This window comes from Symphalangus syndactylus, chromosome 22, assembly GCF_028878055.3.
Source record: "Symphalangus syndactylus isolate Jambi chromosome 22, NHGRI_mSymSyn1-v2.1_pri, whole genome shotgun sequence".
NCBI lineage: Eukaryota > Metazoa > Chordata > Mammalia > Primates > Hylobatidae > Symphalangus > Symphalangus syndactylus.
Genome location: NC_072444.2, coordinates 37,834,177 through 37,860,899, shown reverse-complemented (window position 1 = coordinate 37,860,899; position 26,723 = coordinate 37,834,177).

The window sequence follows — 26,723 nt, the reverse complement described above, 5'->3', positions numbered from 1 at the left end:
CTTTCTGTAGAAACTGCAAGTGGACATTCTGATCGCTAAGGGGCCTATAGTGGAAAATGGGATATCTCCAAATATAAACTACGCAGAAGCATTCTGTGAAACTTCCTTCTGTTCTGAGCACTCAACTAACAGACTTAAAGCTTGCTTTTGACTGAGCATTTCTGAAACACTGTTTCTGAAGAAACTGCAAGAGGACATTCGGACCGCTAAGGGGCCTATAGTGGAAAAAGGAATATCTCCAAATCAAAACTACACAGAAGCATTCAGTGAAACTTCCATCTGTTCTGTGCATTCAACTAGCAGAGTTGAAGTGTACATTTGATTGAGCAATTCTGAAACACTCTTTCTTTAGAAACTGCAAGTGGACATTCGGAACGCTTTTGGGCCTACAGTGGAAAAACGAATATCTTCAAATCAAAACTACACAGAAGTATTCTCTGAAACTTCTTTCTGTTCTGTGCATTCAACTAAGAGAGTTTAAGCTTACTTTTGATTGAGCAGTTCTAAAACACTCTTTCTGTAGAAACTGCAAGTGGACATTCGGGGAGCTAAGGGGCCTATAGAGGAAAAAGCAATATCTTCAAATAAAAACTTCACAGAAGCATTCTGTGAAACTTCTTTCTGTTCTGTGCTTTCACCTAAGAGAGTTGAAGCTTACTTTTGATTGAACACTTCTGAAACACACTTTATGTAGAAACTGCAAGTGGACCTTCTGACCGCTAAGGGGCCTATAGTGGAAAAAGGAATATCTTCCAATCAAAACCACACAGAAGCATTCTGTGAAACTTCCATCTGTTCTGTGCATTCAATTAGCAGAGTTGAAGCGTACATTTGATTGAGCAGTTCTGAAACACTCTTTCGGTAGAAACTGCAAGTGGACATTCGGAGAGCTAAGGATCCTACAGTGGAAAAAGGAATATCATCAAATCAAAACTACACAGAAACATTCTGTGAAACTTCTTTCTGTTCTGTGCATTCAACTAAGAGAGTTTAAGCATACTTTAGATTGAGGAGTTCTGAAACACTCTTTCTGTAGAAACTGCAAGTGGACATTCTGATCGCTAAGGGGCCTATAGTGGAAAAAGGTATATCTCCAAATAAAAACTACACAGAAGCATTCTGTGAAACTACTTTCTGTTCTGTGCTTTTACCTAACAGAGTTGAAGCATACTTTTGATTGAGCAGTTCTGAAACCCACTTTCTGTAGAAATTGCAAGTGGACATTCTGAACGCTATGTGGCCTATAGAGGAAAAAGGAATATCTTCAAATCAAAACTACACAGAAGCGTTATGTGAAACTTCTTTCTGTTCTGTGCATTCAACTAACAGAGTTAAAGCATACATTTGATTGAGCAGTTCTGAAACATCATTTCTGTAGAAACTGCAAGTGGACATTCCGACCGGTAAGGGGCCTAGAGTGGAAAAAGGAATATCTCCAAATAAAAACTACACAGAAGCATTCTGTGAAACATCTTTCTCTTCTGTACATTGAACTAAGAGAATTGATGATTACTTTTGATTCAGCAGTTCTGAAACACTCTTTCTGTAGAAACTGCAAGTGGTCATTCGGAGAGCTAAGGAGCCTACAGTGGAAAAAGGAATATCTTCAAATCAATACTACACAGAAGCATTCTGTGAAACTTCTTTCTGTTCTGTGCATTCAACTAAGAGAGTTTAAGCTTACTTTAGATTGAGCAGTTCTGAAACACTCTTTCTGTAGAAACTGCAAGTGGACATTCTGATCGCTAAGGGGCCTATAGTGGAAAATGGGATATCTCCAAATTTAAACTACACAGAAGCATTCTGTGAAACTTCCTTCTGTTCTGAGCACTCAACTAACAGACTTAAAGCTTGCTTTTGACTGAGCATTTCTGAAACACTGTTTCTGAAGAAACTGCAAGAGGACATTCGGACCGCTAAGGGGCCTATAGTGGAAAAAGGAATATCTCCAAATCAAAACTACACAGAAGCATTCAGTGAAACTTCCATCTGTTCTGTGCATTCAACTAGCAGAGTTGAAGTGTACATTTGATTGAGCAATTCTGAAACACTCTTTCTTTAGAAACTGCAAGTGGACATTCGGAACGCTTTTGGGCCTACAGTGGAAAAACGAATATCTTCAAATCAAAACTACACAGAAGTATTCTCTGAAACTTCTTTCTGTTCTGTGCATTCAACTAAGAGAGTTTAAGCTTACTTTTGATTGAGCAGTTCTAAAACACTCTTTCTGTAGAAACTGCAAGTGGACATTCGGGGAGCTAAGGGGCCTATAGAGGAAAAAGCAATATCTTCAAATAAAAACTTCACAGAAGCATTCTGTGAAACTTCTTTCTGTTCTGTGCTTTCACCTAAGAGAGTTCAAGCTTACTTTTGATTGAACACTTCTGAAACACACTTTATGTAGAAACTGCAAGTGGACCTTCTGACCGCTAAGGGGCCTATAGTGGAAAAAGGAATATCTTCCAATCAAAACCACACAGAAGCATTCTGTGAAACTTCCATCTGTTCTGTGCATTCAATTAGCAGAGTTGAAGCGTACATTTGATTGAGCAGTTCTGAAACACTCTTTCGGTAGAAACTGCAAGTGGACATTCGGAGAGCTAAGGATCCTACAGTGGAAAAAGGAATATCATCAAATCAAAACTACACAGAAACATTCTGTGAAACTTCTTTCTGTTCTGTGCATTCAACTAAGAGAGTTTAAGCATACTTTAGATTGAGGAGTTCTGAAACACTCTTTCTGTAGAAACTGCAAGTGGACATTCTGATCGCTAAGGGGCCTATAGTGGAAAAAGGTATATCTCCAAATAAAAACTACACAGAAGCATTCTGTGAAACTACTTTCTGTTCTGTGCTTTTACCTAACAGAGTTGAAGCATACTTTTGATTGAGCAGTTCTGAAACCCACTTTCTGTAGAAATTGCAAGTGGACATTCTGAACGCTATGTGGCCTATAGAGGAAAAAGGAATATCTTCAAATCAAAACTACACAGAAGCGTTATGTGAAACTTCTTTCTGTTCTGTGCATTCAACTAACAGAGTTAAAGCATACATTTGATTGAGCAGTTCTGAAACATCATTTCTGTAGAAACTGCAAGTGGACATTCCGACCGGTAAGGGGCCTAGAGTAGAAAAAGGAATATCTCCAAATAAAAACTACACAGAAGCATTCTGTGAAACATCTTTCTCTTCTGTACATTGAACTAACAGAATTGATGATTACTTTTGATTCAGCAGTTCTGAAACACTCTTTCTGTAGAAACTGCAAGTGGACATTCGGAGAGCTAAGGAGCCTACAGTGGAAAAAGGAATATCTTCAAATCAATACTACACAGAAGCATTCTGTGAAACTTCTTTCTGTTCTGTGCATTCAACTAAGAGAGTTTAAGCTTACTTTAGATTGAGCAGTTCTGAAACACTCTTTCTGTAGAAACTGCAAGTGGACATTCTGATCGCTAAGGGGCCTATAGTGGAAAATGGGATATCTCCAAATATAAACTACGCAGAAGCATTCTGTGAAACTTCCTTCTGTTCTGAACACTCAACTAACAGACTTAAAGCTTGCTTTTGACTGAGCATTTGTGAAACACTGTTTCTGAAGAAACTGCAAGAGGACATTCGGACCGCTAAGGGGCCTATAGTGGAAAAAGGAATAGCTCCAAATCAAAACTACACAGAAGCATTCTGTGAAACTTCCATCTGTTCTGTGCATTCAACTAGCAGAGTTGAAGTGTACATTTGATTGAGCAATTCTGAAACACTCTTTCTTTAGAAACTGCAAGTGGACATTCGGAACGCTTTTGGGCCTACAGTGGAAAAACGAATATCTTCAAATCAAAACTACACAGAAGTATTCTCTGAAACTTCTTTCTGTTCTGTGCATTCAACTAAGAGAGTTTAAGCTTACTTTTGATTGAGCAGTTCTAAAACACTCTTTCTGTAGAAACTGCAAGTGGACATTCGGAGAGCTAAGGGGCCTATAGAGGAAAAAGCAATATCTTCAAATAAAAACTTCACAGAAGCATTCTGTGAAACTTCTTTCTGTTCTGTGCTTTCACCTAAGAGAGTTGAAGCTTACTGTTGATTGAACACTTCTGAAACACACTTTATGTAGAAACTGCAAGTGGACATTCTGACCGCTAAGGGGCCTATAGTGGAAAAAGGAATATCTTCCAATCAAAACCACACAGAAGCATTCTGTGAAACTTCCATCTGTTCTGTGCATTCAATTAGCAGAGTTGAAGCGTACATTTGATTGAGCAGTTCTGAAACACTCTTTCGGTAGAAACTGCAAGTGGACATTCGGAGAGCTAAGGAGCCTACAGTGGAAAAAGGAATATCATCAAATCAAAACTACACAGAAACATTCTGTGAAACTTCTTTCTGTTCTGTGCATTCAACTAAGAGAATTTAAGCATACTTTAGATTGAGGAGTTCTGAAACACTCTTTCTGTAGAAACTGCAAGTGGACATTCTCATCGCTAAGGGGCCTATAGTGGAAAAAGGTATATCTCCAAATAAAAACTACACAGAAGCATTCTGTGAAACTACTTTCTGTTCTGTGCTTTTACCTAACAGAGTTGAAGCATACTTTTGATTGAGCAGTTCTGAAACCCACTTTCTGTAGAAATTGCAAGTGGACATTCTGAACGCTATGTGGCCTATAGAGGAAAAAGGAATATCTTCAAATCAAAACTACACAGAAGCGTTATGTGAAACTTCTTTCTGTTCTGTGCATTCAACTAACAGAGTTAAAGCATACATTTGATTGAGCAGTTCTGAAACATCATTTCTGTAGAAACTGCAAGTGGACATTCCGACCGGTAAGGGGCCTAGAGTGGAAAAAGGAATATCTCCAAATAAAAACTACACAGAAGCATTCTGTGAAACATCTTTCTCTTCTGTACATTGAACTAAGAGAATTGATGATTACTTTTGATTCAGCAGTTCTGAAACACTCTTTCTGTAGAAACTGCAAGTGGACATTCGGAGAGCTAAGGAGCCTACAGTGGAAAAAGGAATATCTTCAAATCAATACTACACAGAAGCATTCTGTGAAACTTCTTTCTGTTCTGTGCATTCAACTAAGAGAGTTTAAGCTTACTTTAGATTGAGCAGTTCTGAAACACTCTTTCTGTAGAAACTGCAAGTGGACATTCTGATCGCTAAGGGGCCTATAGTGGAAAATGGGATATCTCCAAATATAAACTACGCAGAAGCATTCTGTGAAACTTCCTTCTGTTCTGAGCACTCAACTAACAGACTTAAAGCTTGCTTTTGACTGAGCATTTCTGAAACACTGTTTCTGAAGAAACTGCAAGAGGACATTCGGACCGCTAAGGGGCCTATAGTGGAAAAAGGAATATCTCCAAATCAAAACTACACAGAAGCATTCAGTGAAACTTCCATCTGTTCTGTGCATTCAACTAGCAGAGTTGAAGTGTACATTTGATTGAGCAATTCTGAAACACTCTTTCTTTAGAAACTGCAAGTGGACATTCGGAACGCTTTTGGGCCTACAGTGGAAAAACGAATATCTTCAAATCAAAACTACACAGAAGTATTCTCTGAAACTTCTTTCTGTTCTGTGCATTCAACTAAGAGAGTTTAAGCTTACTTTTGATTGAGCAGTTCTAAAACACTCTTTCTGTAGAAACTGCAAGTGGACATTCGGAGAGCTAAGGGGCCTATAGAGGAAAAAGCAATATCTTCAAATAAAAACTTCACAGAAGCATTCTGTGAAACTTCTTTCTGTTCTGTGCTTTCACCTAAGAGAGTTGAAGCTTACTTTTGATTGAACACTTCTGAAACACACTTTATGTAGAAACTGCAAGTGGACATTCTGACCGCTAAGGGGCCTATAGTGGAAAAAGGAATATCTTCCAATCAAAACTACACAGAAGCATTCTGTGAAACTTCCATCTGTTCTGTGCATTCAATTAGCAGAGTTGAAGCGTACATTTGATTGAGCAGTTCTGAAACACTCTTTCGGTAGAAACTGCAAGTGGACATTCGGAGAGCTAAGGAGCCTACAGTGGAAAAAGGAATATCATCAAATCAAAACTACACAGAAACATTCTGTGAAACTTCTTTCTGTTCTGTGCATTCAACTAAGAGAGTTTAAGCATACTTTAGATTGAGGAGTTCTGAAACACTCTTTCTGTAGAAACTGCAAGTGGACATTCTGATCGCTAAGGGGCCTATAGTGGAAAAAGGTATATCTCCAAATAAAAACTACACAGAAGCATTCTGTGAAACTACTTTCTGTTCTGTGCTTTTACCTAACAGAGTTGAAGCATACTTTTCATTGAGCAGTTCTGAAACCCACTTTCTGTAGAAATTGCAAGTGGACATTCTGAACGCTATGTGGCCTATAGAGGAAAAAGGAATATCTTCAAATCAAAACTACACAGAAGCGTTATGTGAAACTTCTTTCTGTTCTGTGCATTCAACTAACAGAGTTAAAGCATACATTTGATTGAGCAGTTCTGAAACATCATTTCTGTAGAAACTGCAAGTGGACATTCCGACCGGTAAGGGGCCTAGAGTGGAAAAAGGAATATCTCCAAATAAAAACTACACAGAAGCATTCTGTGAAACATCTTTCTCTTCTGTACATTGAACTAAGAGAATTGATGATTACTTTTGATTCAGCAGTTCTGAAACACTCTTTCTGTAGAAACTGCAAGTGGACATTCGGAGAGCTAAGGAGCCTACAGTGGAAAAAGGAATATCTTCAAATCAATACTACACAGAAGCATTCTGTGAAACTTCTTTCTGTTCTGTGCATTCAACTAAGAGAGTTTAAGCTTACTTTAGATTGAGCAGTTCTGAAACACTCTTTCTGTAGAAACTGCAAGTGGACATTCTGATCGCTAAGGGGCCTATAGTGGAAAATGGGATATCTCCAAATATAAACTACGCAGAAGCATTCTGTGAAACTTCCTTCTGTTCTGAGCACTCAACTAACAGACTTAAAGCTTGCTTTTGACTGAGCATTTCTGAAACACTGTTTCTGAAGAAACTGCAAGAGGACATTCGGACCGCTAAGGGGCCTATAGTGGAAAAAGGAATAGCTCCAAATCAAAACTACACAGAAGCATTCAGTGAAACTTCCATCTGTTCTGTGCATTCAACTCGCAGAGTTGAAGTGTACATTTGATTGAGCAATTCTGAAACACTCTTTCTTTAGAAACTGCAAGTGGACATTCGGAACGCTTTTGGGCCTACAGTGGAAAAACGAATATCTTCAAATCAAAACTACACAGAAGTATTCTCTGAAACTTCTTTCTGTTCTGTGCATTCAACTAAGAGAGTTTAAGCTTACTTTTGATTGAGCAGTTCTAAAACACTCTTTCTGTAGAAACTGCAAGTGGACATTCGGAGAGCTAAGGGGCCTATAGAGGAAAAAGCAATATCTTCAAATAAAAACTTCACAGAAGCATTCTGTGAAACTTCTTTCTGTTCTGTGCTTTCACCTAAGAGAGTTGAAGCTTACTTTTGATTGAACACTTCTGAAACACACTTTATGTAGAAACTGCAAGTGGACATTCTGACCGCTAAGGGGCCTATAGTGGAAAAAGGAATATCTTCCAATCAAAACCACACAGAAGCATTCTGTGAAACTTCCATCTGTTCTGTGCATTCAATTAGCAGAGTTGAAGCGTACATTTGATTGAGCAGTTCTGAAACACTCTTTCGGTAGAAACTGCAAGTGGACATTCCGAGAGCTAAGGAGCCTACAGTGGAAAAAGAAATATCATCAAATCAAAACTACACAGAATCATTCTGTGAAACTTCTTTCTGTTCTGTGCATTCAACTAAGAGAGTTTAAGCATACTTTAGATTGAGGAGTTCTGAAACACTCTTTCTGTAGAAACTGCAAGTGGACATTCTGATCGCTAAGGGGCCTATAGTGGAAAAAGGTATATCTCCAAATAAAAACTACACAGAAGCATTCTGTGAAACTACTTTCTGTTCTGTGCTTTTACCTAACAGAGTTGAAGCATACTTTTGATTGAGCAGTTCTGAAACCCACTTTCTGTAGAAATTGCAAGTGGACATTCTGAACGCTATGTGGCCTATAGAGGAAAAAGGAATATCTTCAAATCAAAACTACACAGAAGCGTTATGTGAAACTTCTTTCTGTTCTGTGCATTCAACTAACAGAGTTAAAGCATACATTTGATTGAGCAGTTCTGAAACATCATTTCTGTAGAAACTGCAAGTGGACATTCCGACCGGTAAGGGGCCTAGAGTGGAAAAAGGAATATCTCCAAATAAAAACTACACAGAAGCATTCTGTGAAACATCTTTCTCTTCTGTACATTGAACTAAGAGAATTGATGATTACTTTTGATTCAGCAGTTCTGAAACACTCTTTCTGTAGAAACTGCAAGTGGACATTCGGAGAGCTAAGGAGCCTACAGTGGAAAAAGGAATATCTTCAAATCAATACTACACAGAAGCATTCTGTGAAACTTCTTTCTGTTGTGTGCATTCAACTAAGAGAGTTTAAGCTTACTTTAGATTGAGCAGTTCTGAAACACTCTTTCTGTAGAAACTGCAAGTGGACATTCTGATCGCTAAGGGGCCTATAGTGGAAAATGGGATATCTCCAAATTTAAACTACACAGAAGCATTCTGTGAAACTTCCTTCTGTTCTGAGCACTCAACTAACAGACTTAAAGCTTGCTTTTGACTGAGCATTTCTGAAACACTGTTTCTGAAGAAACTGCAAGAGGACATTCGGACCGCTAAGGGGCCTATAGTGGAAAAAGGAATAGCTCCAAATCAAAACTACACAGAAGCATTCTGTGAAACTTCCATCTGTTCTGTGCATTCAACTCGCAGAGTTGAAGTGTACATTTGATTGAGCAATTCTGAAACACTCTTTCTTTAGAAACTGCAAGTGGACATTCGGAACGCTTTTGGGCCTACAGTGGAAAAACGAATATCTTCAAATCAAAACTACACAGAAGTATTCTCTGAAACTTCTTTCTGTTCTGTGCATTCAACTAAGAGAGTTTAAGCTTACTTTTGATTGAGCAGTTCTAAAACACTCTTTCTGTAGAAACTGCAAGTGGACATTCGGAGAGCTAAGGGGCCTATAGAGGAAAAAGCAATATCTTCAAATAAAAACTTCACAGAAGCATTCTGTGAAACTTCTTTCTGTTCTGTGCTTTCACCTAAGAGAGTTGAAGCTTACTTTTGATTGAACACTTCTGAAACACACTTTATGTAGAAACTGCAAGTGGACATTCTGACCGCTAAGGGGCCTATAGTGGAAAAAGGAATATCTTCCAATCAAAACCACACAGAAGCATTCTGTGAAACTTCCATCTGTTCTGTGCATTCAATTAGCAGAGTTGAAGCGTACATTTGATTGAGCAGTTCTGAAACACTCTTTCGGTAGAAACTGCAAGTGGACATTCGGAGAGCTAAGGAGCCTACAGTGGAAAAAGGAATATCATCAAATCAAAACTACACAGAAACATTCTGTGAAACTTCTTTCTGTTCTGTGCATTCAACTAAGAGAGTTTAAGCATACTTTAGATTAAGGAGTTCTGAAACACTCTTTCTGTAGAAACTGCAAGTGGACATTCTGATCGCTAAGGGGCCTATAGTGGAAAAAGGTATATCTCCAAATAAAAACTACACAGAAGCATTCTGTGAAACTACTTTCTGTTCTGTGCTTTTACCTAACAGAGTTGAAGCATACTTTTGATTGAGCAGTTCTGAAACCCACTTTCTGTAGAAATTGCAAGTGGACATTCTGAACGCTATGTGGCCTATAGAGGAAAAAGGAATATCTTCAAATCAAAACTACACAGAAGCGTTATGTGAAACTTCTTTCTGTTCTGTGCATTCAACTAACAGAGTTAAAGCATACATTTGATTGAGCAGTTCTGAAACATCATTTCTGTAGAAACTGCAAGTGGACATTCCGACCGGTAAGGGGCCTAGAGTAGAAAAAGGAATATCTCCAAATAAAAACTACACAGAAGCATTCTGTGAAACATCTTTCTCTTCTGTACATTGAACTAACAGAATTGATGATTACTTTTGATTCAGCAGTTCTGAAACACTCTTTCTGTAGAAACTGCAAGTGGTCATTCGGAGAGCTACAGAGCCTACAGTGGAAAAAGGGATATCTTCAAATCAATACTACACAGAAGCATTCTGTGAAACTTCTTTCTGTTCTGTGCATTCAACTAAGAGAGTTTAAGCTTACTTTAGATTGAGCAGTTCTGAAACACTCTTTCTGTAGAAACTGCAAGTGGACATTCTGATCGCTAAGGGGCCTATAGTGGAAAATGGGATATCTCCAAATATAAACTACGCAGAAGCATTCTGTGAAACTTCCTTCTGTTCTGAGCACTCAACTAACAGACTTAAAGCTTGCTTTTGACTGAGCATTTCTGAAACACTGTTTCTGAAGAAACTGCAAGAGGACATTCGGACCGCTAAGGGGCCTATAGTGGAAAAAGGAATATCTCCAAATCAAAACTACACAGAAGCATTCTGTGAAACTTCCATCTGTTCTGTGCATTCAACTAGCAGAGTTGAAGTGTACATTTGATTGAGCAATTCTGAAACACTCTTTCTTTAGAAACTGCAAGTGGACATTCGGAACGCTTTTGGGCCTACAGTGGAAAAACGAATATCTTCAAATCAAAACTACACAGAAGTATTCTCTGAAACTTCTTTCTGTTCTGTGCATTCAACTAAGAGAGTTTAAGCTTACTTTTGATTGAGCAGTTCTAAAACACTCTTTCTGTAGAAACTGCAAGTGGACATTCGGGGAGCTAAGGGGCCTATAGAGGAAAAAGCAATATCTTCAAATAAAAACTTCACAGAAGCATTCTGTGAAACTTCTTTCTGTTCTGTGCTTTCACCTAAGAGAGTTGAAGCTTACTTTTGATTGAACACTTCTGAAACACACTTTATGTAGAAACTGCAAGTGGACCTTCTGACCGCTAAGGGGCCTATAGTGGAAAAAGGAATATCTTCCAATCAAAACCACACAGAAGCATTCTGTGAAACTTCCATCTGTTCTGTGCATTCAATTAGCAGAGTTGAAGCGTACATTTGATTGAGCAGTTCTGAAACACTCTTTCGGTAGAAACTGCAAGTGGACATTCGGAGAGCTAAGGATCCTACAGTGGAAAAAGGAATATCATCAAATCAAAACTACACAGAAACATTCTGTGAAACTTCTTTCTGTTCTGTGCATTCAACTAAGAGAGTTTAAGCATACTTTAGATTGAGGAGTTCTGAAACACTCTTTCTGTAGAAACTGCAAGTGGACATTCTGATCGCTAAGGGGCCTATAGTGGAAAAAGGTATATCTCCAAATAAAAACTACACAGAAGCATTCTGTGAAACTACTTTCTGTTCTGTGCTTTTACCTAACAGAGTTGAAGCATCCTTTTGATTGAGCAGTTCTGAAACCCACTTTCTGTAGAAATTGCAAGTGGACATTCTGAACGCTATGTGGCCTATAGAGGAAAAAGGAATATCTTCAAATCAAAACTACACAGAAGCGTTATGTGAAACTTCTTTCTGTTCTGTGCATTCAACTAACAGAGTTAAAGCATACATTTGATTGAGCAGTTCTGAAACATCATTTCTGTAGAAACTGCAAGTGGACATTCCGACCGGTAAGGGGCCTAGAGTAGAAAAAGGAATATCTCCAAATAAAAACTACACAGAAGCATTCTGTGAAACAGCTTTCTCTTCTGTACATTGAACTAACAGAATTGATGATTACTTTTGATTCAGCAGTTCTGAAACACTCTTTCTGTAGAAACTGCAAGTGGTCATTCGGAGAGCTAAGGAGCCTACAGTGGAAAAAGGAATATCTTCAAATCAATACTACACAGAAGCATTCTGTGAAACTTCTTTCTGTTCTGTGCATTCAACTAAGAGAGTTTAAGCTTACTTTAGATTGAGCAGTTCTGAAACACTCTTTCTGTAGAAACTGCAAGTGGACATTCTGATCGCTAAGGGGCCTATAGTGGAAAATGGGATATCTCCAAATATAAACTACGCAGAAGCATTCTGTGAAACTTCCTTCTGTTCTGAGCACTCAACTAACAGACTTAAAGCTTGCTTTTGACTGAGCATTTCTGAAACACTGTTTCTGAAGAAACTGCAAGAGGACATTCGGACCGCTAAGGGGCCTATAGTGGAAAAAGGAATAGCTCCAAATCAAAACTACACAGAAGCATTCTGTGAAACTTCCATCTGTTCTGTGCATTCAACTAGCAGAGTTGAAGTGTACATTTGATTGAGCAATTCTGAAACACTCTTTCTTTAGAAACTGCAAGTGGACATTCGGAACGCTTTTGGGCCTACAGTGGAAAAACGAATATCTTCAAATCAAAACTACACAGAAGTATTCTCTGAAACTTCTTTCTGTTCTGTGCATTCAACTAAGAGAGTTTAAGCTTACTTTTGATTGAGCAGTTCTAAAACACTCTTTCTGTAGAAACTGCAAGTGGACATTCGGGGAGCTAAGGGGCCTATAGAGGAAAAAGCAATATCTTCAAATAAAAACTTCACAGAAGCATTCTGTGAAACTTCTTTCTGTTCTGTGCTTTCACCTAAGAGAGTTGAAGCTTACTTTTGATTGAACACTTCTGAAACACACTTTATGTAGAAACTGCAAGTGGACCTTCTGACCGCTAAGGGGCCTATAGTGGAAAAAGGAATATCTTCCAATCAAAACCACACAGAAGCATTCTGTGAAACTTCCATCTGTTCTGTGCATTCAATTAGCAGAGTTGAAGCGTACATTTGATTGAGCAGTTCTGAAACACTCTTTCGGTAGAAACTGCCAGTGGACATTCGGAGAGCTAAGGATCCTACAGTGGAAAAAGGAATATCATCAAATCAAAACTACACAGAAACATTCTGTGAAACTTCTTTCTGTTCTGTGCATTCAACTAAGAGAGTTTAAGCATACTTTAGATTGAGGAGTTCTGAAACACTCTTTCTGTAGAAACTGCAAGTGGACATTCTGATCGCTAAGGGGCCTATAGTGGAAAAAGGTATATCTCCAAATAAAAACTACACAGAAGCATTCTGTGAAACTACTTTCTGTTCTGTGCTTTTACCTAACAGAGTTGAAGCATCCTTTTGATTGAGCAGTTCTGAAACCCACTTTCTGTAGAAATTGCAAGTGGACATTCTGAACGCTATGTGGCCTATAGAGGAAAAAGGAATATCTTCAAATCAAAACTACACAGAAGCGTTATGTGAAACTTCTTTCTGTTCTGTGCATTCAACTAACAGAGTTAAAGCATACATTTGATTGAGCAGTTCTGAAACATCATTTCTGTAGAAACTGCAAGTGGACATTCCGACCGGTAAGGGGCCTAGAGTAGAAAAAGGAATATCTCCAAATAAAAACTACACAGAAGCATTCTGTGAAACAGCTTTCTCTTCTGTACATTGAACTAACAGAATTGATGATTACTTTTGATTCAGCAGTTCTGAAACACTCTTTCTGTAGAAACTGCAAGTGGTCATTCGGAGAGCTAAGGAGCCTACAGTGGAAAAAGGAATATCTTCAAATCAATACTACACAGAAGCATTCTGTGAAACTTCTTTCTGTTCTGTGCATTCAACTAAGAGAGTTTAAGCTTACTTTAGATTGAGCAGTTCTGAAACACTCTTTCTGTAGAAACTGCAAGTGGACATTCTGATCGCTAAGGGGCCTATAGTGGAAAATGGGATATCTCCAAATATAAACTACGCAGAAGCATTCTGTGAAACTTCCTTCTGTTCTGAGCACTCAACTAACAGACTTAAAGCTTGCTTTTGACTGAGCATTTCTGAAACACTGTTTCTGAAGAAACTGCAAGAGGACATTCGGACCGCTAAGGGGCCTATAGTGGAAAAAGGAATAGCTCCAAATCAAAACTACACAGAAGCATTCTGTGAAACTTCCATCTGTTCTGTGCATTCAACTAGCAGAGTTGAAGTGTACATTTGATTGAGCAATTCTGAAACACTCTTTCTTTAGAAACTGCAAGTGGACATTCGGAACGCTTTTGGGCCTACAGTGGAAAAACGAATATCTTCAAATCAAAACTACACAGAAGTATTCTCTGAAACTTCTTTCTGTTCTGTGCATTCAACTAAGAGAGTTTAAGCTTACTTTTGATTGAGCAGTTCTAAAACACTCTTTCTGTAGAAACTGCAAGTGGACATTCGGGGAGCTAAGGGGCCTATAGAGGAAAAAGCAATATCTTCAAATAAAAACTTCACAGAAGCATTCTGTGAAACTTCTTTCTGTTCTGTGCTTTCACCTAAGAGAGTTGAAGCTTACTTTTGATTGAACACTTCTGAAACACACTTTATGTAGAAACTGCAAGTGGACCTTCTGACCGCTAAGGGGCCTATAGTGGAAAAAGGAATATCTTCCAATCAAAACCACACAGAAGCATTCTGTGAAACTTCCATCTGTTCTGTGCATTCAATTAGCAGAGTTGAAGCGTACATTTGATTGAGCAGTTCTGAAACACTCTTTCGGTAGAAACTGCCAGTGGACATTCGGAGAGCTAAGGATCCTACAGTGGAAAAAGGAATATCATCAAATCAAAACTACACAGAAACATTCTGTGAAACTTCTTTCTGTTCTGTGCATTCAACTAAGAGAGTTTAAGCATACTTTAGATTGAGGAGTTCTGAAACACTCTTTCTGTAGAAACTGCAAGTGGACATTCTGATCGCTAAGGGGCCTATAGTGGAAAAAGGTATATCTCCAAATAAAAACTACACAGAAGCATTCTGTGAAACTACTTTCTGTTCTGTGCTTTTACCTAACAGAGTTGAAGCATACTTTTGATTGAGCAGTTCTGAAACCCACTTTCTGTAGAAATTGCAAGTGGACATTCTGAACGCTATGTGGCCTATAGAGGAAAAAGGAATATCTTCAAATCAAAACTACACAGAAGCGTTATGTGAAACTTCTTTCTGTTCTGTGCATTCAACTAACAGAGTTAAAGCATACATTTGATTGAGCAGTTCTGAAACATCATTTCTGTAGAAACTGCAAGTGGACATTCCGACCGGTAAGGGGCCTAGAGTAGAAAAAGGAATATCTCCAAATAAAAACTACACAGAAGCATTCTGTGAAACAGCTTTCTCTTCTGTACATTGAACTAACAGAATTGATGATTACTTTTGATTCAGCAGTTCTGAAACACTCTTTCTGTAGAAACTGCAAGTGGTCATTCGGAGAGCTAAGGAGCCTACAGTGGAAAAAGGAATATCTTCAAATCAATACTACACAGAAGCATTCTGTGAAACTTCTTTCTGTTCTGTGCATTCAACTAAGAGAGTTTAAGCTTACTTTAGATTGAGCAGTTCTGAAACACTCTTTCTGTAGAAACTGCAAGTGGACATTCTGATCGCTAAGGGGCCTATAGTGGAAAATGGGATATCTCCAAATATAAACTACGCAGAAGCATTCTGTGAAACTTCCTTCTGTTCTGAGCACTCAACTAACAGACTTAAAGCTTGCTTTTGACTGAGCATTTCTGAAACACTGTTTCTGAAGAAACTGCAAGAGGACATTCGGACCGCTAAGGGGCCTATAGTGGAAAAAGGAATATCTCCAAATCAAAACTACACAGAAGCATTCTGTGAAACTTCCATCTGTTCTGTGCATTCAACTAGCAGAGTTGAAGTGTACATTTGATTGAGCAATTCTGAAACACTCTTTCTTTAGAAACTGCAAGTGGACATTTGGAACGCTTTTGGGCCTACAGTGGAAAAACGAATATCTTCAAATCAAAACTACACAGAAGTATTCTCTGAAACTTCTTTCTGTTCTGTGCATTCAACTAAGAGAGTTTAAGCTTACTTTTGATTGAGCAGTTCTAAAACACTCTTTCTGTAGAAACTGCAAGTGGACATTCGGGGAGCTAAGGGGCCTATAGAGGAAAAAGCAATATCTTCAAATAAAAACTTCACAGAAGCATTCTGTGAAACTTCTTTCTGTTCTGTGCTTTCACCTAAGAGAGTTGAAGCTTACTTTTGATTGAACACTTCTGAAACACACTTTATGTAGAAACTGCAAGTGGACCTTCTGACCGCTAAGGGGCCTATAGTGGAAAAAGGAATATCTTCCAATCAAAACCACACAGAAGCATTCTGTGAAACTTCCATCTGTTCTGTGCATTCAATTAGCAGAGTTGAAGCGTACATTTGATTGAGCAGTTCTGAAACACTCTTTCGGTAGAAACTGCAAGTGGACATTCGGAGAGCTAAGGAGCCTACAGTGGAAAAAGGAATATCATCAAATCAAAACTACACAGAAACATTCTGTGAAACTTCTTTCTGTTCTGTGCATTCAACTAAGAGAGTTTAAGCATACTTTAGATTGAGGAGTTCTGAAACACTCTTTCTGTAGAAACTGCAAGTGGACATTCTGATCGTTAAGGGGCCTATAGTGGAAAAAGGTATATCTCCAAATAAAAACTACACAGAAGCATTCTGTGAAACTACTTTCTGTTCTGTGCTTTTACCTAACAGAGTTGAAGCATACTTTTGATTGAGCAGTTCTGAAACCCACTTTCTGTAGAAATTGCAAGTGGACATTCTGAACGCTATGTGGCCTATAGAGGAAAAAGGAATATCTTCAAATCAAAACTACACAGAAGCGTTATGTGAAACTTCTTTCTGTTCTGTGCATTCAACTAACAGAGTTAAAGCATACATTTGATTGAGCAGTTCTGAAACATCATTTCTGTAGAAACTGCAAGTGGACATTCCGACCGGTAAGGGGCCTAGAGTGGAAAAAGGAATATCTCCAAATAAAAACTACACAGAAGCATTCTGTGAAACATCTTTCTCTTCTGTACATTGAACTAACAGAATTGATGATTACTTTTGATTCAGCAGTTCTGAAACACTCTTTCTGTAGAAACTGCAAGTGGACATTCGGAGAGCTAAGGAGCCTACAGTGGAAAAAGGAATATCTTCAAATCAATACTACACAGAAGCATTCTGTGAAACTTCTTTCTGTTCTGTGCATTCAACTAAGAGAGTTTAAGCTTACTTTAGATTGAGCAGTTCTGAAACACTCTTTCTGTAGAAACTGCAAGTGGACATTCTGATCGCTAAGGGGCCTATAGTGGAAAATGAGATATCTCCAAATATAAACTACGCAGAAGCATTCTTTGAAACTTCCTTCTGTTCTGAGCACTCAACTAACAGACTTAAAGCTTGCTTTTGACTGAGCATTTCTGAAACACTGTTTCTGAAGAAACTGCAAGAGGACATTCGGACCGCTAAGGGGCCTATAGTGGAAAAAGGAATAGCTCCAAATCAAAACTACACAGAAGCATTCTGTGAAACTTCCATCTGTTCTGTGCATTCAACTAGCAGAGTTGAAGTGTACATTTGATTGAGCAATTCTGAAACACTCTTTCTTTAGAAACTGCAAGTGGACATTCGGAACGCTTTTGGGCCTACAGTGGAAAAACGAATATCTTCAAATCAAAACTACACAGAAGTATTCTCTGAAACTTCTTTCTGTTCTGTGCATTCAACTAAGAGAGTTTAAGCTTACTTTTGATTGAGCAGTTCTAAAACACTCTTTCTGTAGAAACTGCAAGTGGACATTCGGAGAGCTAAGGGGCCTATAGAGGAAAAAGCAATATCTTCAAATAAAAACTTCACAGAAGCATTCTGTGAAACTTCTTTCTGTTCTGTGCTTTCACCTAAGAGAGTTCAAGCTTACTTTTGATTGAACACTTCTGAAACACACTTTATGTAGAAACTGCAAGTGGACCTTCTGACCGCTAAGGGGCCTATAGTGGAAAAAGGAATATCTTCCAATCAAAACTACACAGAAGCATTCTGTGAAACTTCCATCTGTTCTGTGCATTCAATTAGCAGAGTTGAAGCGTACATTTGATTGAGCAGTTCTGAAACACTCTTTCGGTAGAAACTGCAAGTGGACATTCGGAGAGCTAAGGAGCCTACAGTGGAAAAAGGAATATCATCAAATCAAAACTACACAGAAACATTCTGTGAAACTTCTTTCTGTTCTGTGCATTCAACTAAGAGAGTTTAAGCATACTTTAGATTGAGGAGTTCTGAAACACTCTTTCTGTAGAAACTGCAAGTGGACATTCTGATCGCTAAGGGGCCTATAGTGGAAAAAGGTATATCTCCAAATAAAAACTACACAGAAGCATTCTGTGAAACTACTTTCTGTTCTGTGCTTTTACCTAACAGAGTTGAAGCATACTTTTGATTGAGCAGTTCTGAAACCCACTTTCTGTAGAAATTGCAAGTGGACATTCTGAACGCTATGTGGCCTATAGAGGAAAAAGGAATATCTTCAAATCAAAACTACACAGAAGCGTTATGTGAAACTTCTTTCTGTTCTGTGCATTCAACTAACAGAGTTAAAGCATACATTTGATTGAGCAGTTCTGAAACATCATTTCTGTAGAAACTGCAAGTGGACATTCCGACCGGTAAGGGGCCTAGAGTAGAAAAAGGAATATCTCCAAATAAAAACTACACAGAAGCATTCTGTGAAACATCTTTCTCTTCTGTACATTGAACTAACAGAATTGATGATTACTTTTGATTCAGCAGTTCTGAAACACTCTTTCTGTAGAAACTGCAAGTGGTCATTCGGAGAGCTAAGGAGCCTACAGTGGAAAAAGGAATATCTTCAAATCAATACTACACAGAAGCATTCTGTGAAACTTCTTTCTGTTCTGTGCATTCAACTAAGAGAGTTTAAGCTTACTTTAGATTGAGCAGTTCTGAAACACTCTTTCTGTAGAAACTGCAAGTGGACATTCTGATCGCTAAGGGGCCTATAGTGGAAAATGGGATATCTCCAAATATAAACTACGCAGAAGCATTCTGTGAAACTTCCTTCTGTTCTGAGCACTCAACTAACAGACTTAAAGCTTGCTTTTGACTGAGCATTTCTGAACCACTGTTTCTGAAGAAACTGCAAGAGGACATTCGGACCGCTAAGGGGCCTATAGTGGAAAAAGGAATATCTCCAAATCAAAACTACACAGAAGCATTCTGTGAAACTTCCATCTGTTCTGTGCATTCAACTAGCAGAGTTGAAGTGTACATTTGATTGAGCAATTCTGAAACACTCTTTCTTTAGAAACTGCAAGTGGACATTCGGAACGCTTTTGGGCCTACAGTGGAAAAACGAATATCTTCAAATCAAAACTACACAGAAGTATTCTCTGAAACTTCTTTCTGTTCTGTGCATTCAACTAAGAGAGTTTAAGCTTACTTTTGATTGAGCAGTTCTAAAACACTCTTTCTGTAGAAACTGCAAGTGGACATTCGGGGAGCTAAGGGGCCTATAGAGGAAAAAGCAATATCTTCAAATAAAAACTTCACAGAAGCATTCTGTGAAACTTCTTTCTGTTCTGTGCTTTCACCTAAGAGAGTTGAAGCTTACTTTTGATTGAACACTTCTGAAACACACTTTATGTAGAAACTGCAAGTGGACCTTCTGACCGCTAAGGGGCCTATAGTGGAAAAAGGAATATCTTCCAATCAAAACCACACAGAAGCATTCTGTGAAACTTCCATCTGTTCTGTGCATTCAATTAGCAGAGTTGAAGCGTACATTTGATTGAGCAGTTCTGAAACACTCTTTCGGTAGAAACTGCAAGTGGACATTCGGAGAGCTAAGGATCCTACAGTGGAAAAAGGAATATCATCAAATCAAAACTACACAGAAACATTCTGTGAAACTTCTTTCTGTTCTGTGCATTCAACTAAGAGAGTTTAAGCATACTTTAGATTGAGGAGTTCTGAAACACTCTTTCTGTAGAAACTGCAAGTGGACATTCTGATCGCTAAGGGGCCTATAGTGGAAAAAGGTATATCTCCAAATAAAAACTACACAGAAGCATTCTGTGAAACTACTTTCTGTTCTGTGCTTTTACCTAACAGAGTTGAAGCATACTTTTGATTGAGCAGTTCTGAAACCCACTTTCTGTAGAAATTGCAAGTGGACATTCTGAACGCTATGTGGCCTATAGAGGAAAAAGGAATATCTTCAAATCAAAACTACACAGAAGCGTTATGTGAAACTTCTTTCTGTTCTGTGCATTCAACTAACAGAGTTAAAGCATACATTTGATTGAGCAGTTCTGAAACATCATTTCTGTAGAAACTGCAAGTGGACATTCCGACCGGTAAGGGGCCTAGAGTAGAAAAAGGAATATCTCCAAATAAAAACTACACAGAAGCATTCTGTGAAACATCTTTCTCTTCTGTACATTGAACTAACAGAATTGATGATTACTTTTGATTCAGCAGTTCTGAAACACTCTTTCTGTAGAAACTGCAAGTGGACATTCGGAGAGCTAAGGAGCCTACAGTGGAAAAAGGAATATCTTCAAATCAATACTACACAGAAGCATTCTGTGAAACTTCTTTCTGTTCTGTGCATTCAACTAAGAGAGTTTAAGCTTACTTTAGATTGAGCAGTTCTGAAACACTCTTTCTGTAGAAACTGCAAGTGGACATTCTGATCGCTAAGGGGCCTATAGTGGAAAATGGGATATCTCCAAATATAAACTACGCAGAAGCATTCTGTGAAACTTCCTTCTGTTCTGAGCACTCAACTAACAGACTTAAAGCTTGCTTTTGACTGAGCATTTCTGAAACACTGTTTCTGAAGAAACTGCAAGAGGACATTCGGACCGCTAAGGGGCCTATAGTGGAAAAAGGAATAGCTCCAAATCAAAACTACACAGAAGCATTCTGTGAAACTTCCATCTGTTCTGTGCATTCAACTAGCAGAGTTGAAGTGTACATTTGATTGAGCAATTCTGAAACACTCTTTCTTTAGAAACTGCAAGTGGACATTCGGAACGCTTTTGGGCCTACAGTGGAAAAACGAATATCTTCAAATCAAAACTACACAGAAGTATTCTCTGAAACTTCTTTCTGTTCTGTGCATTCAACTAAGAGAGTTTAAGCTTACTTTTGATTGAGCAGTTCTAAAACACTCTTTCTGTAGAAACTGCAAGTGGACATTCGGAGAGCTAAGGGGCCTATAGAGGAAAAAGCAATATCTTCAAATAAAAACTTCACAGAAGCATTCTGTGAAACTTCTTTCTGTTCTGTGCTTTCACCTAAGAGAGTTGAAGCTTACTTTTGATTGAACACTTCTGAAACACACTTTATGTAGAAACTGCAAGTGGACATTCTGACCGCTAAGGGGCCTATAGTGGAAAAAGGAATATCTTCCAATCAAAACTACACAGAAGCATTCTGTGAAACTTCCATCTGTTCTGTGCATTCAATTAGCAGAGTTGAAGCGTACATTTGATTGAGCAGTTCTGAAACACTCTTTCGGTAGAAACTGCAAGTGGACATTCGGAGAGCTAAGGAGCCTACAGTGGAAAAAGGAATATCATCAAATCAAAACTACACAGAAACATTCTGTGAAACTTCTTTCTGTTCTGTGCATTCAACTAAGAGAGTTTAAGCATACTTTAGATTGAGGAGTTCTGAAACACTCTTTCTGTAGAAACTGCAAGTGGACATTCTGATCGCTAAGGGGCCTATAGTGGAAAAAGGTATATCTCCAAATAAAAACTACACAGAAGCATTCTGTGAAACTACTTTCTGTTCTGTGCTTTTACCTAACAGAGTTGAAGCATACTTTTGATTGAGCAGTTCTGAAACCCACTTTCTGTAGAAATTGCAAGTGGACATTCTGAACGCTATGTGGCCTATAGAGGAAAAAGGAATATCTTCAAATCAAAACTACACAGAAGCGTTATGTGAAACTTCTTTCTGTTCTGTGCATTCAACTAACAGAGTTAAAGCATACATTTGATTGAGCAGTTCTGAAACATCATTTCTGTAGAAACTGCAAGTGGACATTCCGACCGGTAAGGGGCCTAGAGTAGAAAAAGGAATATCTCCAAATAAAAACTACACAGAAGCATTCTGTGAAACATCTTTCTCTTCTGTACATTGAACTAACAGAATTGATGATTACTTTTGATTCAGCAGTTCTGAAACACTCTTTCTGTAGAAACTGCAAGTGGTCATTCGGAGAGCTAAGGAGCCTAGAGTAGAAAAAGAAATATCTCCAAATAAAAACTACACAGAAGCATTCTGTGAAACATCTTTCTCTTCTGTACATTGAACTAACAGAATTGATGATTACTTTTGATTCAGCAGTTCTGAAACACTCTTTCTGTAGAAACTGCAAGTGGTCATTCGGAGAGCTAAGGAGCCTACAGTGGAAAAAGGAATATCTTCAAATCAATACTACACAGAAGCATTCTGTGAAACTTCTTACTGTTCTGTGCATTCAACTAAGAGAGTTTAAGCTTACTTTAGATTGAGCAGTTCTGAAACACTCTTTCTGTAGAAACTGCAAGTGGACATTCTGATCGCTAAGGGGCCTATAGTGGAAAATGGGATATCTCCAAATATAAACTACGCAGAAGCATTCTGTGAAACTTCCTTCTGTTCTGAGCACTCAACTAACAGACTTAAAGCTTGCTTTTGACTGAGCATTTCTGAACCACTGTTTCTGAAGAAACTGCAAGAGGACATTCGGACCGCTAAGGGGCCTATAGTGGAAAAAGGAATATCTCCAAATCAAAACTACACAGAAGCATTCTGTGAAACTTCCATCTGTTCTGTGCATTCAACTAGCAGAGTTGAAGTGTACATTTGATTGAGCAATTCTGAAACACTCTTTCTTTAGAAACTGCAAGTGGACATTCGGAACGCTTTTGGGCCTACAGTGGAAAAACGAATATCTTCAAATCAAAACTACACAGAAGTATTCTCTGAAACTTCTTTCTGTTCTGTGCATTCAACTAAGAGAGTTTAAGCTTACTTTTGATTGAGCAGTTCTAAAACACTCTTTCTGTAGAAACTGCAAGTGGACATTCGGGGAGCTAAGGGGCCTATAGAGGAAAAAGCAATATCTTCAAATAAAAACTTCACAGAAGCATTCTGTGAAACTTCTTTCTGTTCTGTGCTTTCACCTAAGAGAGTTGAAGCTTACTTTTGATTGAACACTTCTGAAACACACTTTATGTAGAAACTGCAAGTGGACCTTCTGACCGCTAAGGGGCCTATAGTGGAAAAAGGAATATCTTCCAATCAAAACCACACAGAAGCATTCTGTGAAACTTCCATCTGTTCTGTGCATTCAATTAGCAGAGTTGAAGCGTACATTTGATTGAGCAGTTCTGAAACACTCTTTCGGTAGAAACTGCAAGTGGACATTCGGAGAGCTAAGGATCCCACAGTGGAAAAAGGAATATCATCAAATCAAAACTACACAGAAACATTCTGTGAAACTTCTTTCTGTTCTGTGCATTCAACTAAGAGAGTTTAAGCATACTTTAGATTGAGGAGTTCTGAAACACTCTTTCTGTAGAAACTGCAAGTGGACATTCTGATCGCTAAGGGGCCTATAGTGGAAAAAGGTATATCTCCAAATAAAAACTACACAGAAGCATTCTGTGAAACTACTTTCTGTTCTGTTCTTTTTCCTAACAGAGTTGAAGCATACTTTTGATTGAGCAGTTCTGAAACCCACTTTCTGTAGAAATTGCAAGTGGACATTCTGAACGCTATGTGGCCTATAGAGGAAAAAGGAATATCTTCAAATCAAAACTACACAGAAGCGTTATGTGAAACTTCTTTCTGTTCTGTGCATTCAACTAACAGAGTTAAAGCATACATTTGATTGAGCAGTTCTGAAACATCATTTCTGTAGAAACTGCAAGTGGACATTCCGACCGGTAAGGGGCCTAGAGTAGAAAAAGGAATATCTCCAAATAAAAACTACACAGAAGCATTCTGTGAAACATCTTTCTCTTCTGTACATTGAACTAACAGAATTGATGATTACTTTTGATTCAGCAGTTCTGAAACACTCTTTCTGTAGAAACTGCAAGTGGTCATTCGGAGAGCTAAGGAGCCTACAGTGGAAAAAGGAATATCTTCAAATCAATACTACACAGAAGCATTCTGTGAAACTTCTTTCTGTTCTGTGCATTCAACTAAGAGAGTTTAAGCTTACTTTAGATTGAGCAGTTCTGAAACACTCTTTCTGTAGAAACTGCAAGTGGACATTCTGATCGCTAAGGGGCCTATAGTGGAAAATGGGATATCTCCAAATATAAACTACGCAGAAGCATTCTGTGAAACTTCCTTCTGTTCTGAGCACTCAACTAACAGACTTAAAGCTTGCTTTTGACTGAGCATTTCTGAAACACTGTTTCTGAAGAAACTGCAAGAGGACATTCGGACCGCTAAGGGGCCTATAGTGGAAAAAGGAATATCTCCAAATCAAAACTACACAGAAGCATTCTGTGAAACTTCCATCTGTTCTGTGCATTCAACTAGCAGAGTTGAAGTGTACATTTGATTGAGCAATTCTGAAACACTCTTTCTTTAGAAACTGCAAGTGGACATTCGGAACGCTTTTGGGCCTACAGTGGAAAAACGAATATCTTCAAATCAAAACTACACAGAAGTATTCTCTGAAACTTCTTTCTGTTCTGTGCATTCAACTAAGAGAGTTTAAGCTTACTTTTGATTGAGCAGTTCTAAAACCCTCTTTCTGTAGAAACTGCAAGTGGACATTCGGGGAGCTAAGGGGCCTATAGAGGAAAAAGCAATATCTTCAAATAAAAACTTCACAGAAGCATTCTGTGAAACTTCTTTCTGTTCTGTGCTTTCACCTAAGAGAGTTGAAGCTTACTTTTGATTGAACACTTCTGAAACACACTTTATGTAGAAACTGCAAGTGGACCTTCTGACCGCTAAGGGGCCTATAGTGGAAAAAGGAATATCTTCCAATCAAAACCACACAGAAGCATTCTGTGAAACTTCCATCTGTTCTGTGCATTCAATTAGCAGAGTTGAAGCGTACATTTGATTGAGCAGTTCTGAAACACTCTTTCGGTAGAAACTGCAAGTGGACATTCGGAGAGCTAAGGATCCCACAGTGGAAAAAGGAATATCATCAAATCAAAACTACACAGAAACATTCTGTGAAACTTCTTTCTGTTCTGTGCATTCAACTAAGAGAGTTTAAGCATACTTTAGATTGAGGAGTTCTGAAACACTCTTTCTGTAGAAACTGCAAGTGGACATTCTGATCGCTAAGGGGCCTATAGTGGAAAAAGGTATATCTCCAAATAAAAACTACACAGAAGCATTCTGTGAAACTACTTTCTGTTCTGTGCTTTTACCTAACAGAGTTGAAGCATACTTTTGATTGAGCAGTTCTGAAACCCACTTTCTGTAGAAATTGCAAGTGGACATTCTGAACGCTTTGTGGCCTATAGAGGAAAAAGGAATATCTTCAAATCAAAACTACACAGAAGCGTTATGTGAAACTTCTTTCTGTTCTGTGCATTCAACTAACAGAGTTAAAGCATACATTTGATTGAGCAGTTCTGAAACATCATTTCTGTAGAAACTGCAAGTGGACATTCCGACCGGTAAGGGGCCTAGAGTAGAAAAAGGAATATCTCCAAATAAAAACTACACAGAAGCATTCTGTGAAACATCTTTCTCTTCTGTACATTGAACTAACAGAATTGATGATTACTTTTGATTCAGCAGTTCTGAAACACTCTTTCTGTAGAAACTGCAAGTGGTCATTCGGAGAGCTAAGGAGCCTACAGTGGAAAAAGGAATATCTTCAAATCAATACTACACAGAAGCATTCTGTGAAACTTCTTTCTGTTCTGTGCATTCAACTAAGAGAGTTTAAGCTTACTTTAGATTGAGCAGTTCTGAAACACTCTTTCTGTAGAAACTGCAAGTGGACATTCTGATCGCTAAGGGGCCTATAGTGGAAAATGGGATATCTCCAAATATAAACTACGCAGAAGCATTCTGTGAAACTTCCTTCTGTTCTGAGCACTCAACTAACAGACTTAAAGCTTGCTTTTGACTGAGCATTTCTGAAACACTGTTTCTGAAGAAACTGCAAGAGGACATTCGGACCGCTAAGGGGCCTATAGTGGAAAAAGGAATATCTCCAAATCAAAACTACACAGAAGCATTCTGTGAAACTTCCATCTGTTCTGTGCATTCAACTAGCAGAGTTGAAGTGTACATTTGATTGAGCAATTCTGAAACACTCTTTCTTTAGAAACTGCAAGTGGACATTCGGAACGCTTTTGGGCCTACAGTGGAAAAACGAATATCTTCAAATCAAAACTACACAGAAGTATTCTCTGAACCTTCTTTCTGTTCTGTGCATTCAACTAAGAGAGTTTAAGCTTACTTTTGATTGAGCAGTTCTAAAACACTCTTTCTGTAGAAACTGCAAGTGGACATTCGGGGAGCTAAGGGGCCTATAGAGGAAAAAGCAATATCTTCAAATAAAAACTTCACAGAAGCATTCTGTGAAACTTCTTTCTGTTCTGTGCTTTCACCTAAGAGAGTTGAAGCTTACTTTTGATTGAACACTTCTGAAACACACTTTATGTAGAAACTGCAAGTGGACCTTCTGACCGCTAAGGGGCCTATAGTGGAAAAAGGAATATCTTCCAATCAAAACCACACAGAAGCATTCTGTGAAACTTCCATCTGTTCTGTGCATTCAATTAGCAGAGTTGAAGCGTACATTTGATTGAGCAGTTCTGAAACACTCTTTCGGTAGAAACTGCAAGTGGACATTCGGAGAGCTAAGGATCCTA